Below are 20397 nucleotides of genomic sequence, written 5' to 3'. Positions count from 1 at the left end.
CTCTGTCCCTCTCCCTCCCTCTTATTTTTTCATTTCAACCATTCAAACAATGTAAAGACAATTCTTCAATGAAGAACTTAAACCAAGTGCCCACCTCTTACCCCATGATATTAGCAACCATAGATAATTTTTGCATTAGGTCAACCACTATTTTTGAGGTTGAAAAAAACTAATGATTCTATACTTCTGTTATTTCTTGTGCATTAATTTCCTGAATTCGTCTGCAGGCGCACATACACACACACACACACACACACACACCCCAAATCAAAAGCAAAATGCCGTCCTCTACAAAATATCTATTATTCCCTGATTCCTTCCTTTATAAAATGCTTTTAAAATTTAAAATGTTATTGTTGTTATTGTATGTGTGTGCAACATGTGTGCACTTATGCACTTATGCCATGGTGTATGTGTGTGTGTGTGTGTGTGTGTGTGTGTGTGTGTGTGTAGGTCAGAGGACAATTTTGTGGACTTACTTTCCTTCATCCACCTTTAGAAGGGATCAATTCAGGTCCTCAGGCTTGCATGGCAAACGCCTGTACCTACTGAACCATCACTGAGTCCTATAAGATACTATTTGGAATCAATATGGACAAGGGACTGGAGAGATGGTTCAATGGGCAATAATGCTTGCAGATCTTAGCACCTAGGTAACATGGTTCCACATGTGTATGTAACCCTAATATTGAGGGGTGTGTAGATAGGAAGATCTCTGGGGGTTTCTTGGGCAAACCACCCATGAAACCCAGTTTCCAGGAGCTGTTTTGCCTCAAAGGAATGAGATAGATAGATAGTTAGATAGATAGATAGCTAGATACATACATACATACCATATATACATACATAGATAGATACATAGCTACATAGATAGATACATACATACATAGACACATAGACAGATAGATACATAGATACATAGATAGATACATAGATACATACATAGATACCTAGATAGAGAGATAGATACATAGATACATAGACAGATACATAGATACATAGGTAGATAGATACATACATGCATAGATACATAGATAGATAGATAGATACATACATACATAAATACATAGATAGATACATAGATATAGATACGTAGATAGATACATAGACAGATAGATAGATACATACATACATAGATACATAGATAGATAGATAGATACATAGATACATACATAGATACCTAGATAGATAGATACATAGATAGATAGATACATACATACATAGATACATAGATAGATAGATAGATACATAGATACATACATACATACATACATAGACACATAGATAGATAACTGAGGACACCTGATATCCTTCTCTGCCCTCTATCAGCACACACATGGGCTCCTGCCCAAGCACATTCATGTACATATACAACACACACGTACAAAGACACACATGCAATCACTATGTCATTTTGGATTCATGGAGTCTGTGTCCTTTTTTGTAATTACTAAGAAGAAGGTTGAATGTGTGAATTTATTAATCAAGTGAACTCAGTACAGTGCCCAGGATGCTGGAACTGGGGCTATAACATAGAACTTGTGCTGTGGTAAAGGAAAACAGTTGTCACCACATGAACATGGGTGGAAGCTTCCAGAGGCACTTAGGAAAAACATTTTATCTGCAAATGGTGGCATGAACCTGTAATCCCAGCACTTAGGTGGTTGAGGTAGGAGGAGAAGGAATTCTTGCAGTCTTAAGCTACTTAGCAAGTTTGTCGTCGTCGTCGTCGTCGTCCTCCTCCTCCTCCTCCACCTCCTCCTCCTCCTCTTCCTCATCTTCCTCCTCTTCCTTCTTCTCCTCACCACCCCCAACTTAATCTTCTTTATTTTGGACACGAGTTCTTGCTATATCTTCCAGATCTATCTAAGCTAGCAATCCTCCTGCCTCAGCCTCCTGAGTGCTGGGATTTCAGGCATGTGCTGTGTACGACACCTGGCATATACACTTTTCCCTTCTTTTAGCCGTTAGAAGAATTGCTATCGTTTGTGCCGATACAGCCCCCTCATCAATCTTCTTGTCGCAGAGTGAGCTCAGTTGTTTGTAAAGCAGCGAGTGTGCTATTCTTTCTCTTCTGCACGTTTACTGCTGTGGAAACAAATCAATGCAGTGCTTTTTCTCAAAAAAAAAAAAAAAAAAAAAAAAAAAAGCCAGACCTGTAAGACAGTTCAACAGGTAAAGTCTTTTGCAACCAAGCCTGTTGGCATGAATTCAACCCCTGGAACCAAATCCTGCAACTTGCCCTCTCATTCTGCATACACACTAAGGCACGTGTGGGACGCCTCCTGGACTAAAAAGAACAAAATGTAGTTGGGCTCGAGAGATGGCTCGGCAGTTAAGAGTGCTTACTGCTCTTGCAAAGGACCTGAGTTCAGTTCCCAGCACCCACCCTGGGTGGTTAGAACAATCTATAACTCTAGCTCCAGGGGATCAGACACTATCTTCTGGTCTCTTCAGGGGTTCACACACATATACACCCAAATACACACGTACACACACACACACACACACACACACACATATAAAATAAATATTTTTTTAAAAAAATCTGCATTAAAACTGGATAGAAATCAACCAAGTTAAAAAAAATTTGAATACAGTCTTCCTGTGTATTTGTTTGGTGTGTGTGTGCGTGTGTGTGTGTGTGTGTGTGTGTGTGTGTGTGTGTGTGTGTGTGTGTGTTGTGGGGGCCAGAGTTCCTAGCCTTCCACCTTTTCCTTGTGACAGGGTCTGTCTTCTGTGGCTAGCTACAGTGTGTGGTCGGCTAGCTGGCCTGTGAGATCCATGAATTCTCCTGTCTTCATTTCCCACATCATGGTAGGAGTCTTACAGAGATTACAGACTCCTGTTACATGGGCTCATGGATCTGAACCCAGGTCCTCATGATTGTACAACAGGTACCTTACCCACCGAGCCACCTTTCCAGACCCAGAATAGTTTCTCCAATTAACCTCTCCCTGCATATCTATCTATATCTATATCTATATCTATATCTATATCTATATCTATATCTATATCTATATCTATATCTATATCTATATCTATATCTATATCTATATCTCTCTATCTCTATATCTATATCTCTATCTCTATATCTATATCTATATCTATATCTATATCTATATCTATATCTATATATGATAAACATCTACAACAACAGTGTTTTCTACTTGCAAACCCAGGGTTGATGGCTTCCTTAGTGTATAAAAACTGATGACATGACCACTCTGTGGTACGGTTAGGGGGAAGGTGTTTATTGTAGATATGACGGAGAGGACAGCCAGAGACATCGCAAAGAGTCTGGAGCAGAGAGAGAGAGAGAGAGACAGAGAGAGAGAGAGAGAGAGAGAGAGAGAGAGAGAGAGAGAGAGCAACAGAGACAGAGACAGGGACAGGGACAGAGACAGGGACAGAGACAGAGACAGGGACAGAGACAGAGAGACAGAGACAGAGACAGGGACAGAGACAGAGAGTGAGCCTGGCCATGAGAGCAGAGCAGAGCAGAGAGATAGGGTGAGGCAAGAGATAAAGACAAAGAGACTGGGGCAAAATTAGGATATCACATTGCATTTTTTTTCACACATCCACACAGGCAGGACCTTTACTCATGTTTATGCCAGGACACGTGCTCTGGCACATGTGTGGAGGTCAGAGGTCAACTTTCAGAAGTCAGATATATTTTTTTAGTCTCTACCTTATGGGGCCTGGAGATTGAACGCAGGTCATCAGACTTGGCCAAGAAGGCCTTTGTCTGCGGAGCCGTTTCCACGGTCCGATCTTTCTCTTTTTTTTTTCGTCCTTTTAAAAATCTCCAACCACTTTTGTTCAGAGCGTGGCAGACCCCCTCATTGCTTTCTGCTCCTGATTGTCTGGAGTCCTGGAAGGTAGATCGGTCAGTCAATAGGCAAACGGAAAGAAGGAGAGACCAAAGGAAAGGAAGAGGGAGATGCAGAGCGACCTGGGCACTCCAGAAAATGATCCGTACCAGCGAGGCTGTGATTATGCCCTGTCTCATGCTTGTCACAGGATCCCAGAGCCAGGCAGAGGACAGAAGTTACTGTCCCCTCCAGGACTCTGGAGTTTCCTCGACCGGAGACAATGCTTGGTGCTAACTGCAGTTACAAATGTGCAGTGAAACAAAGTCCCTGTCGTCCATTTTGTTGTGTTGATTTTAGCCTCCATCCTGTACTTGGTGAAACATCTCTTTGGGGTGCTCTGGATGGAGCCCAGGCCTTGTGTATGTTAGACAAGTCTTCCACTACCAAGGTACGCCCACAGCCCCTCACTGAGGGGTTCTAGGCTCTGCTGTTTAGCCAAATTCCAGTCCTTATCTGACTAGAAAGTGTGTGTGTGTGTGTGTGTTTCTGTGTGTCTCTCTGTGTATGTGTGTTTGTGTCTGTGTCTGTTACACATTTATCATATATTCTATTTATATAATCAATTAAACAAGTGTCGGGTCCCGTGGCTCAGTTTCTCCGTTAACCTGGAAGTCTTACAATAGTTGTAGTCAGAGAAACACTGCTCTTACCATGATCCCCAAAGCTGGTTACTTTCTTTCAGTTCTTGGTGTGTCTGAACTTTGTATCCTGAGGAGACAGACCCTTGATGACCCCTTCTTCCAGGTCACATCTTTGACATGTGTTGACTCCTTGTAAACTATAGGTCCTTGTGCAAAACAGCTCTCCTCTTAATCACATTAGTTGTGCTTGCTGGCAAGAGTGTTTGTTACCTGTTGGTGTTCGTTTTAGAAGGAGGGTCATTGAACTCTCTAACCACTCCTGTAACTGTGGGTGGTCTTGGAGAAGGGGAGGGGGGTCCTCAAAGGTGCTAGAGCAGAGGTTCTCAACCTGTGGGTCGAGACCCCCTGGCAAACTTTTATCTCCAAAACCATTTACATTATGATTCATAACGGTAGCAAAATTATAGTGATGAAGTAGCAACAACATAATTTTAAGGTCAGGGGTCACCAAGCCATGAGGAACTGTATTAAAGGGTCTCAGGGTCAGGAAGGTTGAGAGTCACTGCCCTACAGGAATAGCGGATAGCCCTAAGACTAAAATTTTTGAATCAAGACTTGGGAACGAAGCCTTAGAAAGGTTGAGAAGCACTGTGCTAGAGTATAGTCTAGAAGAGGTTAATTAAGGGGTTCCACATATATGGTTGCATGGAATCATTGTCCAAGCTGGGTGAAGACTTCAGTATGTTTTGGAGCCACCCACAGCCCTACCAGTAATTTCCAATTCATGCTTTGTAAGCATGCCCAATGATGTCACCGTCTCCCAAGGTGAATTCTGGGGGCGCTGTTTTATCAGGGGGACATTATGAAGCTGTGCCCAGGGTAAGAATTCCCACGACACGGTGACAAAGGACCATGCTTGTTGGAGCTCACTGTAGGCTTGGAGCTGAGTGACCCTAGTATACTGTTATTTTACAGGGTGGCACTTAATCTTTACCAAGACCTCAAAGGGGGGTGGATGCCTGTATCGTTCCCATTTTACAGATGAAGACGTCAAGATTCAGAAAGAACAAGTAACTTGTCCATTGCAGCGGGGAGGACAGTGTGAGAACTTTTGCCAGGTGTGTCCCACACTGGTCATGTGGCTTCACTGTTCAGCCTCTCCTCCCCTCCAACCCCTCCCCCAGGCACTCGCTGTGTGTAGATAGGCTTGCTGTCTTGCCACTGAGTTTGCTGGCCTGCATTCATCCTGAAGGAGAATTTCTTAAAAGGGCTACAGATTGTTACAAGACTCTGCTTTTCAATTAGGAGTGATGAACCATGCCTGACACTCTGGAAGCCAGGAGGCTGAGGCAGGGTGACCCTGGGAGGGAGTTCAGGGCTCGGCTAAATATATATCTCTCAAAGTAGATATATAGTAAGTTCTCAGGCCCAGGAGGACCTGACTTCTAACTCGGTGGGTAGGGCCTTACACACCTGTGCTGCCAGCACTGAGGAGGCGGAGTCAGGGATTCCTGGCCTGTTCTGGCCAATCAGTGTGTCAAAATGGCAAGAGCCCATTTCAAAAAAGAAACAAGGCGGATGGTAACTGAGAAATAACATCTATGGTGTTCACTGGCCTCCACATGCTCACCCATACGCTCTCTCTCTCTCTCTCTCTCACACACACACACGTAATTCTTACCCAACTATATACCGAGATTTCTCCCACTGTATTTATCTACCTGCCGTCCCCCTCCGTCCCCCCACACCAAGACTAGGTTTCGGATAGTAGCTCAGGCTGTCCTGGGAACTCACTGAGAGCACAGACGGACTTCTGATTCCAGGTTATCCTGCCTCCGCCTCCTCCTCCGTGCTGGGATGGCGGGTCGGCCCCACCACGCCTGGCCCACTTACCATTCTTTATGCACACACTTCCAAACACATCTGTGAAAAAATAAACCACACACAGCTCCCCTGGTGACCCAAGAAGGCTCTAAGACAATTTGGGAGGGAAAGCTGGGGCAGGAGAAGATGGGTTAAGAAATCCGACATGTCAAAGGTGTGCCAGCAGTAGCAAGTGCTGTGGGGACTCAAAAAAAAAAAAAAAAAAAGCTCAAAAAACCAAAACAAAAGACCCCCCAAAAACCTGCAGCTCAGGCGGCAGGCCAGGAGGCACAGACAGGGAGGGGATCCTGATTAACTCGTGTGACTGACTGCCAGCACCAGTGCCCAAACTCCCTTGGCAGCAGGACCAGCCAACGGAGAGTTGGTGGCTGAGCTTTTTGGAAGAAACGCTAAGGATGACTTTCCCCGGGTCGTTCCTGATTGGAACAAGGAATTTCTCCACGTCTTTGATTCTGACAGATTCATGGTCCCCATAGGGAGTAAGACCCTGGCAGCTCAGAGAAAAGGGGGATATTAGAAAAGATCGTGCCAACCAGGTGGGTTGTTCTCGTATGTATTCTCTCTCTCTCTCTCTCTCTCTCTCTCTCTCTCTCTCTCTCTCTCTCTCTCTCTCTCTCTTTCTCTCTCTCTCACCCTAGCAGGAGGCTAGGGGCAAGGGTGACTTGTTACTTTGCTCTTTTTCTTGATAAGACTACCCTTGGTAGCAAGATGTATCCTGTCAGCAGCTGGACACTTGAATGGCAGCCAGATGGTCCCCCTGGAAAGCTAAGTGGTGACTCTAAGCTGATTGTTGTCCTTCAAGTGTGGGGCAAGTGAGACCAGGGTTCTGTCTGGGTGTAGACTTGGGAAGTCAGCTCCAGGTTAGGCTGTGAGGTTTCCACTCCGCACCTTGCGTCAAGGTAGGGATCCAGGATTCTTTCTTATGGAATCTATACTATGACCTTGGTAGGAGTGGGGTCGGGCCACATGTTCTGAGGCTCTCGAGATGCGGGATGAGGTGTGTGTGTGTGTGTGTGTGTGTGTGTGTGTGTGTGTGTGTGTGTGTGTTTATGCCCTTACTAGACATAGCGAAGGACGGCCCACAGTATTTTGCTCTCACCCTAGTTTTGACTACTAGCCTTTCCCTCAACACCTCCTCTCCCGTGGCATTTGGGGACTCAGGTGTAACTGTGGGCATCGGGGAAGAAGGAGTTAAGGTAGGGGTGGGCGTGCTTGGGTTGGGGTTGAGGTGTTTAATAGAGAGAGGTAAGCAATTGGCGATTGTGAACGTGGGCAGCTTCTTTGGGGAGGAGAGGAAGAAGGGCCGGCTGCTAGCTGCAGCTCGCCCCGCGTGTGTCTGCCTGTGTGTGCAGCGTGCATGTGTGTGAGAGCGAGCAAGCGAGGCAGTGTGAGTGCGCCGCACCGAGGCGTTCCTCAGGTTGCGCTGCCTGGAAACGGAGGGAGCCATTGGAGAGGCTTTGGGGGTGGGGGTGGGGGTGGGAGGTCCCCAATCCTGGGAGAAAAGCGAAGAGAGACTGGGGTGGCCAAGCCAGCCCAGCAACCCAGCTCCAGGCTCGGTGGGGAGGGAAGAAGGCAAGAGTGGTAGGGGGATCTCTTTGCTAGAGACCGCTAGGCTTCTTCCTCAGGAGGAACCGGGGAGGCACTGGGGAGGAGGCCGGAGCTGCATGGAGTTTCTGGGGCGCGCAACTCCGGCGGGGCCTCGGCCACTGGGCTCCCGGGCGCAGCGAGGAGGCAGCCGCGCACATGGGCTAAGCCCGCGCGGCCAGCGGGCGCGGGAGGGGTAGAGGCGAGAGCGGTGCAGGGGGTGCGGGGCGCACGTTCCCCCAGACGGGAGGCGAGGACAAGGACAGGGGAGAAAGGAGCAGCCTAGATCACCGCGGGCTCTGCAAAGACCAGCTGAGATACTCAAGGGAAAGGAGAGACTCGCGCCGGGCTCTCGGGTGCCGCTGGGTTGGGCAGAGCGGCCTCCCAACCGGAGTGGGGGGAACGCCGTGGGAGCCGGCTACGGAGAGGAAGGATGCCCGCGCGGGGACGCGTGTGAGCGCCAGGCTGAGCGCTCGGGTTCGCGTCGCCCCCTCCCTGCGGGCCTCGGAGGAGGTGCCTGGGCAGCCGGGCAGCGGAGCTCCGGCTCCAGGAGAGGTGAGTGCTGCTCTTTCCCAGTCTTTATCCCGCATCCTCCATGCATCCTTGCCTTCCTCGCTGCTTTCATGATCCCTTCCCCGGATACCCCTACCCAAGCGAGTCTCGGAGTGGGCGGGTGTACTGCCCACAAGCGCCTCCCGGACCTGTTGGCCCCGCTCTAAGCACCCCACATCTCGGGGCCAGGGTGTCACCCGAGCTATCCAGATCTCTCTTGATGCTTAGGGTGGGCGAGGAATGCTGGATTTGCAGAAGGGCCTGGGTTCACTCGTGGGAATCCCGGGACTGTGCCTAGCTCGTGGAGTCTTGGGTGTCAGTGGCCACCCGGCTGCGCGCCCCCCGGGGACACCCAGGTTGTGGGAAAAGGGGGCTCTGGGTATCGGGGATCCGATCTGCATCCTAGCCTAAGTGGGAGTCCTTGGTGGCATCCTGGTCTCCGGGAAGCTGGAGTCATGGCGATCTATCCTGGGAGGTGGGAGGTATGGTTCACTCCTCCATCTCCCCACCCATGATGCTCGCCCCCTTGGGGAGAATCGGTGGTCTTGGAGCACATGGGGTGACCCTAGAGGCCTCAAGCAGCTCCACCGGGACCTCTGGGTGGCAAGCTTTGGAACTAATCCAGATCCAGGGCAGAGGTAGACACTCCGCCTCTCTAGCGCAAGCCAGGTTTGCCCGGGTGCCCAAGCTTCCTCAGACCAGCGCTTCGGGGAGTGAACTTCCTCAGACTTGGTCTGAGGGCGGCTGGGCAGCAGCAGCAGGTAGTTCTAGTCTTGCCTCAGGGCTCTGGAGGACCCGAGGATACTTTGACCCACAAGCAGATGGTGCTAAGCCAGGACTGAGCGCTGCGGTTTGATTCCACAGTGCGGGACACGTGCATCTTCGGCCCCCATCCCGGTGTTTCTTCTCCAAGCTGTTCCTTTACACGAGGAGTTTGTGAGAGATCCCATTTGTGCCTCACTCCTTACCTCCAGGGGTAGCTGTGTCTGCATGCAGTTCCTTAGGTGCCAAGACTGGGGCGCCATCCCTAGGCCCCAGACTATTGTTTTTTACATAAAAAGGAGACATTCCCGGGGTCAAAACATAGCAGCCAAGAGCTGGTAGTGCGCGGCTGTGAAGTCTGATGAACTGTGGGATTAACCACATTCTGCAGTGACCCGGTACAGCCTCAGCTGCAGAGTTACCGAGACTCATAGAAATAAGGGACACTGTTCTCGCCTTATGCATTTGTGCACGTGGAGGGACTCGTGTTCAGCGTCTAATTGCTGCCTCCCAGTCTCAAAGATCAACTTTACACACACACACACACACACACACACACACACACACCCCGGAGCTAAGCAAAGGTTGTAAAACTGGTGTGAAATTGTCTTACAGGGTGGTGCAAGATACACTGTGCACAGAGTACCACTCCAGCTGTCCTGGGGGTTGTTGGACGTGGTTGATTTACCACTTTAATTAATTAACTAATTAATTAATTTATTCATGCAAGGTGGGCATCAGTGGCGTGGTAACAATGTGAGTTGTCAGTGTTACTTATTAGTTTCTTATTTATTTGGTGTGTATGTGTGTGTGTATGTGTGTGTGTATGTGTCTGTGTGTGTGTGTGTGTCTGTGTGTGTGTCTGTGTGTGTGTATGTGTGTGTGTGTGTGTGTGTGTGTATGTGTGTGTGTGTATGTGTCTGTGTGTGTCTCTGTGTGTGTATGTGTGTGTGCATGTGTGCATGTGTGCGTATAGGTGTATGAATGTGTGTGTATGTGTGTGTATGTGTGTGTGTGTGTGTGTGTGTGTGTTGGAGGCCAGAGACACAGAATCTCCCGGGAGCTGGAGTTACAGTGCAGTTGTGAGCCACCTGACACAGCCCCTGGGAACCAAACTCAGGTCCTAGCTGCAAGAGCGGCAAGCACTTTTGACCACTGAGCCATCTCTCCAGCCCCAATTTTATTGATTTCTTTTCTTGCTTTGCATTGAGTGGGATGAGTGGATGACACAAAGGCTGGGTATCCATTTCGTGGGAGTGCTCTACCACAGAGTGAAGTCTCCACTATTCCTGCTGGCTTCTATATCTGCTAATTCTCCCCTGTGAGGTGCTGGCTGAGGTCTTAGGTGACCCTTTAGCTCTCTCCCGGGCTAGGCTGGCAGCTCCCTTGCTGGGCCTGGTTTAGCATCCTCCCATGGTGCCCAGGTTGTGGTGACTGTTCCTTACTTCTCTGAGCAAGGCATGGGGGCCTGGCAGATGCCCAAGCCTGCTCGTGAGGGAATGGCTTCGGAAAGGTGGCCTTTTTTGGAGTCAGGTGAAGCTTGTGGGGTTTAATCCAAGCAGCTGGGGGCACGTTTTAGAATTGTTTTGGGATTGTTCACTAAAACATCACCTCTTCTCAGACCCTGAAAAGTGACCAACCGAGCTTTTGCCGACGGTGTGGCATAGCGGCTTTTGTAGAAAGAGAATAAGTAGCAAGCGGTGGTGACTAAGGTCTGCGACCCCAAACACCTGTGACGCTGAAGCAGGAGGATTGAGGCTAGACTGGGCTGCGTTGTGAGACTGTCAATCAGTCAATCAATCACTCATTCAATCATTCAATCGATCAGTCAACCATATTAGATCCTGCCTCAAAGCAAATGAACCAACAAAGAAATAGTTTAAAGTAGTTAGTATCATTGAGAAAACTCACAGTTAAGTCTTAATGGGGATCCTTGGACTCCCTTCCTCTTGGTAGATAGTGGTGTTACCTGGACAGGGTAGAGGTTATCTGACAGCTACTTCTTTTTCCTTCCTTCCTTCCTTCCTTCCTTCCTTCCTTCCTTCCTTCCTTTTGTATTGTGTTTGTGAGTATAGGTGTAAATGTGTGTGTGCACAAGTGTGGAGGTCAGAGGTCAGTCTTGTCTGTCATTCATCAGGTGCTGTTTATCTCGGGTATGTAAAAAAATTCTTGTATGTTATTGTGTGCGTGTGCGTGCATGTGTGCATGTGTGCGTATAGGTGTATGAATGTGTGTGCATATGTGTGACCGTGTGTGCTCACCCTAGCGCTTGTTAGATATGTAAGGCTGGCTATGAAGCCCTAGGGAGAGGTCCTCCACGCTCTGCCTCCCCATCTCTAGGATTATAAGTTCGTGCTGACACGCCTGGCTCAAGCTCCTCTCACGTTTGTGCAGCAAGCCGTTTACAGACAAAGCTCTCTCTCCCAGACCAATAGCTACCCTTTTGAATTTATCATTTATCTTCTCATTAGGGCTTAAAATACAGGGCAGGGCAGGGTTCCAATTTAGAATTCCTTCTTTCTCTCCCTCCCTCCCTTTTCTTCGAGACAGGGTCTCACGTGGCTCTGGCTGAGCTCTGCTTCTCTGTGTAGGACGGGATGACTTTGAACTCCGGATTCTTCTGCCTCCACTTCCCCAGGGCTGGAATTACAGGTTCATGCTCCCGGACCCAGCTTAGAAATTGCCTTAGCACAGCCCATGTGCTTGGGGGAGCCAGTGCGTTTTGGGGTCACTGGCATGAGAGTGTCTCTGTGAGCTGGTCCTTGAGGCTGTGTGTCCAGTGGGGAGCTTGCCAGCCCATTACTGTAGTGGCATGCTTTGTTTGTGGTGGTGGTGGGCGGGTTAAAAAGGGGAGAGCTGCTTCTTATGAGGTAATTGTGGCTCCGATGGTGAGCTTCAGATAGTTAAGCCCCACCCTACTTTTATTTTTTCTCAAGATAAGATCTGGCTTGTAGCTCAGGCTGGCCTCCAACTTGTGACCTTCCTGCCTCAGCCTTTGAGTGCTGGGATGATAGCCATGTGCTGCTTTGCCCCCTGGATGCAGGGCTGGGGTTAGAACCTGGGGCTTTGTGTGTGCTTGGCAGACTCCTATACTAACTGAGCCACATTCTCAGCCCAATTAGGTTTCTCCCTTCTTTCTTTTCTTCTCTCCTTCCTTCTCCCCTTTCCGATTTTTCCCCTCTCCTTCCTTCTCCTCTCCTGGTTTTTCTTCCCCTCCTTCTCCTCCTTTTCCTCTTCCGTCGTCATTATTGTAGATCATTCGACCCAGGTAGAGGATGGGTGGCCTCTCTTTGCCCTTCACTCGAGGCTTAAATGCCGGTAGTCAGACTCTATAATCTCCGCTCATGATTGCAACCCAGCAGTTGTCTGTGAGAATTTTTTTTTTAAGACAGCATGCTCCCTGACGCTCAAGCAATGAAGCCATCCTCCCTGGATCAAAGGCTCTGGTTCAGGCTGATTCTCAGTGCAGCCAGAAAGGAGGAGACTCCCAATGCAATGGCTGCTTCTAACCTGGGATTTTCAAAGTGATTTATCTTTTTAATTGTTAAGCATCCCACATAGGCTGGGGATGCAGCTCAGTTGGTAGAGAACTTGCCTAGCATACACGGAGCCCCGTTAGATCGCCAGCACTTCGTAAATGGCATGTGGTGGTGCACAATTATAGTCCCAGGGGTCAGGGAGGTGGTGACAGAGGAAGGAAGATCAGGAATTCAAGGTCGCCTTTAAATGATACATCGAGTTTTAGGCCAGCCAGGAATATGGAAGACCCTGTCCCAAACCTCTGAGAGCCAAAATACAGTATTAGAGCAAGGGATCGTTTGGAGTTCTTGAGCTTAAATGTAAGCCAAGGGAGGGACCAGAGAAAAGCCTGGGGGATAAGCAAGGGGTCTTTGGTTAGGACCCAGTTCTCCATCAGGGCTTCAGTGATACTGAGAGATGTGTTTCTGAAGGGGAAAGAACGGAGGACCAGATGCTCATCTGCTGATGCCGTGGACCAGACAAGCCTGAGGGGCTGTGGCTGAGACTGATGCAAAAGCGGGAACATCTCAGACTGCAGCACTCTTGGTCCTCTTCTTTTGTATTAGACATATTTTAAATTATGTTAATGTATGTGTGTCTGTATGGAGATCTGTGCAGGTGAATACAGGCATCAGACCCCTCTGGAGCAGGACTTACAGGTGGCTGTGAGCTACCTGGCAAGGGTGCTAGGATCCCAACTCCGTTCCTCTGCAAGAGCAGTTAGGGCTCTTAATCGCCGAGCCTGTCTGTGGTTGGTTGGTTTGCGCATGCGCGGCTGCTTGACCCACGGGGTGTTGATGGAGGAGTCTGTATCCTTTTCCTACGAGGAAGGTCTCAAGGGTTGAACTCAGGATTGTCAGCCTGTCCTGCAAGTGCTGACTGGAACTCGTAGGATGGGACATGCTTGGAGAGCTAGCGTGACACCCATGGGAGCTGGAGGCGAGAACTGTCTAGAACTTCCTGTATTTCAGTGGCATCAAATGATTCCAACCTTTTTGTTTCCTCAATAAAGAGAGAGAGAGAGAGAGAGAGAGAGAGAGAGAGAGAGAGAGAGAGAGAGAGAGTGTGCCCCTGATTGGATTATACAGGTGGGCATATACACAGGTGCATGTGGAGACCCTGAGAATTTTTTTTTGGAGTCTTCCTGAAGGTTTATTTGTTTGTTTTTACTTTGTTTATTAAAGCAAGGTCTCTCAGTTGAACCCAGAGCTCACTGATCCGGCTAGTCAATCAGTCAGTTTGCTGGCGGGGGCGGGGTCTCCTGTCTCTGTATTCCAAGTACTGTAATTATGGATGGCCTGGCCCACTCACCAAGCATTCACATGGGTTCTGTAGATCTGAACTCCGGTCTTTATGCTTGTTTGGCGATGATTGCTTTCCCCATTCAGACATCTCGGCATCTCCTGGGCAGCCTGTTCTGCAGAGGCGAGGCCCGGGTGACTGATCCGAATGAGTAGCCCTCGACCGCACATCCGATGGCAGCATTTGGCTAGGGGAGAGCTTCTTAAAGGTCACGCATGTAAGAAGTCATTTTCTGGAACAATCTCTATTTTTCCTTTTAAATTTCTTTTCCCTTTCTCCCTTCCTCTCTTCCGTCTTTCCTTCCCCTCTCTCCCTTTTTCTTTCCCTCCCTCTTTTTCTTCTTTTGAGACGGGGTCTCTCGTGTGGATCAGGCTGACTTCAAACTCAGCTGTGTATCGGAAGATGGCCTTGAACTCTCGATCCCCCTGCCTCCACCTCCCAAGTCATGGGCTTCCAGGTGTGCACCACCAGGGTGGCTTTACTAATTTCCATTTGACACAGGAGGCAGAGGAGGGTCTAATGGAACCGTGACAGGTGGGTGGCTGGTTTAGGTGAAGCCGAGTTCTAGGTTTACCAAGACTACGTAATTGGTTCATTTTCCCATAGACAGGGTTGCGAGCCGTTCTCCAGGCCTAGACTGTGGAAAAAGGTAGTGACCTATTTTAAAACGTCTCATTAGGGAATCTCTGCCGCTATGAATGTGGCCAGTTAAAGTAGGTTGCTTCATCCTGTGCCCGTCAAATCCAGGCACTTAAGTCTCCTTCATTCATCCAGCTCATGAGTATAAAGCGTCTCTTTCAAGCTCTGGGGGAAAATGGTGAGTTCGTCAGCCAGAGGCGGTGCTCTCGTGTTCTGGAGGTGTAAGGCACAAAGAAAGAGGTAAAATGTAGAAGTTGAACTACAGACAACAGGGTGTGGCGGCACATATCGATTATCCTAGCACATGGGAAGCTGAGGCAGGATGGTGGATGAGTTTGAGGTCAGCCTGGGCTAAATAGCAAGTTCCAGGCCAGCATGGGCTTCGTAGGGAGACTCTGTCTTGTACATAAATAAACAACTAGATATCATCGAGTTGCAAGGGCTGTTTGAGATTGGGTGGGCAAGAAACATCTTCCTGGGGAGACATTTACACTGATGCCAGAATTGTATGAAGACACAGAAGGAAGAGCTGTGAAACAGTCGGGAGCTGCCCATGCAAAGGTTTTGTGGTAGGAGCGAGCTGGGTGTGTTAGATGAATAGGCTGTAGGCTGGTGGAGCCGAGCATGACTTTAGAGAGGCCGAGAACCAGTTCAGCATATGGAGTTGATACAGAGTTGAGAGGGGGCTCCGGAAAAATTTAAACAGGCCAGGAACATGACTGTATTTTTTTTATTATTTGTTATTATTTTAAGACATTCATTTACTTACTGTGTATGTGTGTGTGTGTGTGTGTATGTGAATGTATGTGTGTATGCACACAGTGTGTGCACATGTGTGTGTGTGTGGGCATACACACCACATGTGTGTGTATGTGAATGTATGTGTGTATGCACACAGTGTGTGCATATGTGTGTGTGTGTGTATGGAGGGCTGCACACCACATGTATATGTGTGTGTGTGTGTATGCACACAGTGTGTGCACATGTGTGTGTGTGGGGGCATGTATACCACATGTGTGTGTGTGTATGCACACCACATGTGTGTGTGTATGTGGGCATGCACATCGTGTTTGTGTGTGTGTATGCACACCACATGTGTGTGTGTATGTGGGCATGCACATCGTGTGTGTGTGTGTGTGTGTGTGTGTGTGTGTGTGTTGTATGTACACATGTGAGGGAGCTGGTGGATGTTGGGTGTCCTGCTCCAACTGCCTCCACCTTCTTTGAGACAGTGTCTCTAGCTCAGTGGTTCTCAACCTATGGCTCGAGACCCTGGGTGGTGGGGTGACCCTTTTTACAGGGGTCACATATCGGATGTCCTGCTGGCAGATGTTTACATAATGATGCACAACAGTAGCAAAGTTGTCACTTATGTAACAGTTAGCATAAGTTACACTTAGAAAGTAGCAACAAAAATAACTTTATGACTGGGGCTCACCATGACGTGAGAACCATATTAAACGGTTGTTGTTGTAGTGTTAGGAAGATGAGAACTACTGGGCTAAAAGAACCTGGAGCTGGGCTGGAAGCCAGAAACCCCCAGTGACACTCCTGTCCACCCCTACCCCATGCGCACATACACACATACATACAGGCACAAATATATACACACACAGTGTTGACACCTACGGTGTGGCACCAGAAACACACCAAGCTTTCTACATGGTGCTGGAGATTTGAACTCAGTTCCGCCACTACTCAGCGGGTGTTCTTGCCTACTGAATCTCCTCCCCGGCCTTGTTTGTCTGTCTGAGGTGGGGAGGGTCTCATTCCGTAGCTCGGGATGCTCTGGAATTCACAACGATCCTGGCCCAGTCTCCCAAGTTCTGGAATGGCAGGCCTGTGCCACCGACACTCAGTTCTCCTGGTTTGTATTTTCCCAAGCTCCCCTAGCGTCCTGCACCCATCCTTTCCTCCAGGAACCCGGCCTGTCTCTGTTAGCAGCGAAATACGGGACCGTTGTGCTTCCAAGCGACAGATGGAGAGAAAATGCTTTGCTGACCTTAATTTAGTGATTTCTAGTGTGCCAATTAAATGTGGGGACAGAAAAAAGATGCATTTGTAGTACAATTTCAGTTCTGTTGGGGGAAAAAAAAAAAGACAGCATAAAAGAACAAATGAAAAGAAATGGACCGAAAATGTTAACCGAGCTTGCCTAGCGATGTGGGTAGTATGAATGGATGAGATTTTATTTTGTCGTGTTGAAAATGAATGCAGGGGCTGGACAGATGGCTCAGTGGTTAGAACACCTGTTACTCTGGTAGAGGACCTGGGCTCCGTTCCCAACCCCCACATGGCGGCTCACAACTCTAGTTCTAGGGGATCTGCTAACCCTCTTCTGACTTCCATGGGCACCGGCGGTACCCACACACTCCTACAGGCAAAACATGCACACGCATACAATAGAGAAAATGAATGTACAAAATGAATGTGCGTTTCCCTTACAATTGGAAGAAAGTATTCGGAATTCTTTTATTTGGCAGCTGGGGAAGCAGGGTCTTATTATGTAGTCCAGGCTGACCTTGAACTTGCGGTAATCCCTCCATACCCCATCTCCAAATGTAGAGATTGCATGTGAGCTGTCGTGCTTGGTCTGTGTTAAATTCTTTTCTAAAAACAGATATATTTGTGTGTGTGTGTGTGTGTGTGTGTGTGTGCATGTGCGCTCACACGTGTGCCTGTTGCATGTATTTTATTATGGGTGTATTCATCATGTACACCTCTGCAGAGGCCAGAAGGCACCAGCTCCCTTCCTTTATTGCTCTCCGTCTTAGGGTCTGAACCAGAGGAGGCTGTCTGGCCAGCGAGCTCATAGCCTCTACCCGTCTCCCATCCAACCGCTCTGGGATGTCAAGTGCACATGTGGCCATTCCCCGCTTTTAAGTGGATACTGGGGATTTGAACCCAGGCCCTCTTGCTTTCATAGCAAGTGCTTTTATCCTCTGAGCCATCTATTTAGTTCTGTTCTGAAACTGTAATATCAAACTCCCATAATTCTGATTAGGAGACAGAAGACGCAATGCTAATTTCAGCCGGTCTTTCCCGTGCATGGTCTTTTGATTTATTTGATCCTGTTGGGGAGGATTTATAGGTCAGAAAGTAGACTCCTTTTGTGTTGGGAAGACAGTTGGCAAAATGCTTGGCTTGTGTGGATGAAGCCCTGCGTTCCACTCCAGAACTCAGGTGGAAAAGCCAGGTACGGTAGAGCACACCTGTAGTCATGGTACTGAGGACCACGGTAAGATGGAGATGGTGAGACGTCTGGGGCTCCCTGGCCAGCCAGACTGTCCTCCAGGTCAGTGAGAGCCTCTGTCTCAAAAGACAGAGTGAGCAAAAACCTAAGGAAGGATCTCTCAGGTATGAGCATAAACAGGTACACACACACACACATACACACACACACACACACACACACACACACACACACTAAACTTTTCTTTTATTGAGGCAGGGTCTTGCTATGTTGCATGGACTGACATAAAACTTGTGATTCTCCTGCCTCAGCTCCTGAGTTCTTGGATTACAAGTATAACCCACTATGCCCAGTTCAACAATCTTACTTACTCATGCTTTTATTTTTCATTTTTATTCTCTCTCTCTCTCTCTCTCTTTTTTTTTTTAGACAGGGTCTCTCACAGGCCAGGTTTACTTCAAGCTTCCTGCAGGTAACTGCAACTGAACTTGATCACTTGACCCATCCGCCCCTATCTCCCCAGTGCTGGTATTGATTACAGACCAGCTCCACTACACCCAGATCCCCTGGCAGCCTTAGTTTTCAGAAACTTAAAATCTAAGCCTTCTTTTGTCTTTAAATAGAAATTAGACATTAGAAGTAAGACTTAAGAAATTAAGAAACACCGAGTGTTACATTAAGAAATGAAAGTGTCTTTCTGATTGTTCACCCTCCAGAACATTAATATTTCAGGTACTTAATACTCTGTGTGTGTGTGTGTGTGTGTGTGTGTGTGTGTGTGTGTGTGTGTGTGTGTGTGTGTGTGTGTGTGCATATTAAAATCCTCACGTCTTGGGACTGGAGAGATGGCTCAGTGGTTAAGAGCACTTGCTGCTCTTTCAGAGGACCTCAGTTTGGTTCCCAGCAACCCTCAGGCACGCACAAGGCAGTTCACAGTGGCCCCTGACTCCAGCTCCAGGGGATCTGTCATTTTCTTCTAGGCTCTGCAGGTGCCTGCACTCAGGCTCATATCCCCATACAGACATACACACACACTCTTCTAAAAAAACAAAAACAAACAGCTCTTTAAAAACTCCTGTTACTCCCTCCCCCCAAATCACTGTGTGGAATTCCTCCCTCTAAAAGTACGGAACACAGAGCCTTTCCCATCCTTCAAACGAATTGCCAGGGCACTTACAGCACAACTGAGCAGAGAGAAGTGAAATTTTTGCCTTCTTAGTACTCACAGTGTTTCCTGAAAGCATAATTTATACTTATAAAGAATAGAGCAATTAAATATTCATTAAAAAGTCATCTCTGAACATTACGCATTATTGTTCTAGTACAGGAGCCCCAAAGTTGGTATCGTGGCTACAAATCATTGGCGCTTTTTCATTAACAAAAGTTTGGCAATAGGAAAACAAATTAGACGGTAAAGCTAATTATGTTGGTGACATATTTATTATGGTGGAATACTATCTTTGGAGAACAGGAAGAGAAAAATACAGAGTTCTTGTTACTGGGAACCCGGGTATATTTTCGGATGACCTATATGCAGTCTCGGGACACACCTGGTTTGGAGGTGATGCTGGTTAAGTTTTATTGTCAAGCTGATACAAAATGGGAGTTACCCAGGAAGAGGACAACTCGGTTAAAGAGTTGACTAGATCAGATTGGCTTGTGGCAATGGCCTGGGGTATTATCTCAATTGTTAACTGATGGAGGGCCTAGTCCAGTATGGGCGGCGTCATTCCCTTAGGCAAGCTTGCTGAGTGTGAGTTTGTGTGCAAAGTAGGACATAGCATCCTCCACGGTTTCTGTTGTGCTTCCTTAGGGGTGAGCAAGTTCCTTGGCTAGAGGTAGAGCTTCCTGGAATAATAAGTAGGCTTTCTCTCAGGTTCCTGCCTTGATTTCCCTCAATGGTAGACCACGAGCGACATGGGGGTATAAGTTGAAACACAGCCTTTCTCCTCCAAGTTGCTTTTGGTTAGAGTGATGTTTCACCCAAACAGAAGCCCAACGAGGACAGGGTCTTATGCCTCAGACCTTTTGACCACAGCTCAGTGTACATATCCCGGGCAGTGTTGGACTGGACATCCATTTGGCAATCCAGCCGTTCCTTCCTGGATTCCTACCAAACACTGGACAGGAGCAGTTTAATGGAGGAGCAGTTTATTTTGGCTCACTGCCCAAAGGGACAGCCTAGTGCAGCAGGGAAAGCACGGCGGCTGGCGCTGATGGATGGCGGCGGGTCTTCTAGTCTGTCTTGGTCTCACACTTTGGCAGTTCAGGAAACAGCTTGCTAGAACTGTAATTCTCAAGACCTGCCCTAGTGGCTTATGTCTGCTACCTAGGCTTTCTATCCCAGAGATCCCCCAAATTTCCCGGATGGAGAACCAATGTTGAACATGGGAGTCCATGGGAGAAACAGCACGTACAAACTGCCTCCTCCCTTCCCAACTTTAAACACTCACTGTGCTGGCAATTTCTGTCAGCTTGCCACAAGCTAGAAGAGAACCTCAAT

At 48.1% G+C, this 20397-nt stretch overlaps 1 protein-coding gene across 2 annotated transcripts in view; it reads left to right on the top strand.

Annotated features, from left to right (window-relative positions):
- Window positions 1-20397, top strand: part of Caln1 (calneuron 1) — a 462493-nt gene that overhangs the window by 61376 nt on the left and 380720 nt on the right. The window contains exon 1 of one of the 2 annotated variants that reach the window (XM_032886859.1): window positions 7827-8482. The exons of the other annotated variant lie outside the window; for it this stretch is intronic. The gene's annotated coding sequence lies outside the window, so the exon portion shown is untranslated. Of the gene's footprint in view, window positions 1-7826; window positions 8483-20397 lie in introns of those variants that run through there. 2 annotated transcript variants of the gene reach the window in all.

This window comes from Rattus rattus, chromosome 16 (genome assembly GCF_011064425.1).
Source record: "Rattus rattus isolate New Zealand chromosome 16, Rrattus_CSIRO_v1, whole genome shotgun sequence".
In the NCBI taxonomy this organism is placed as follows: Eukaryota; Metazoa; Chordata; class Mammalia; order Rodentia; family Muridae; genus Rattus; species Rattus rattus.
Note: the sequence above shows the minus strand (reverse complement) of the source record. Positions and strands in the feature narration are given on the sequence as shown.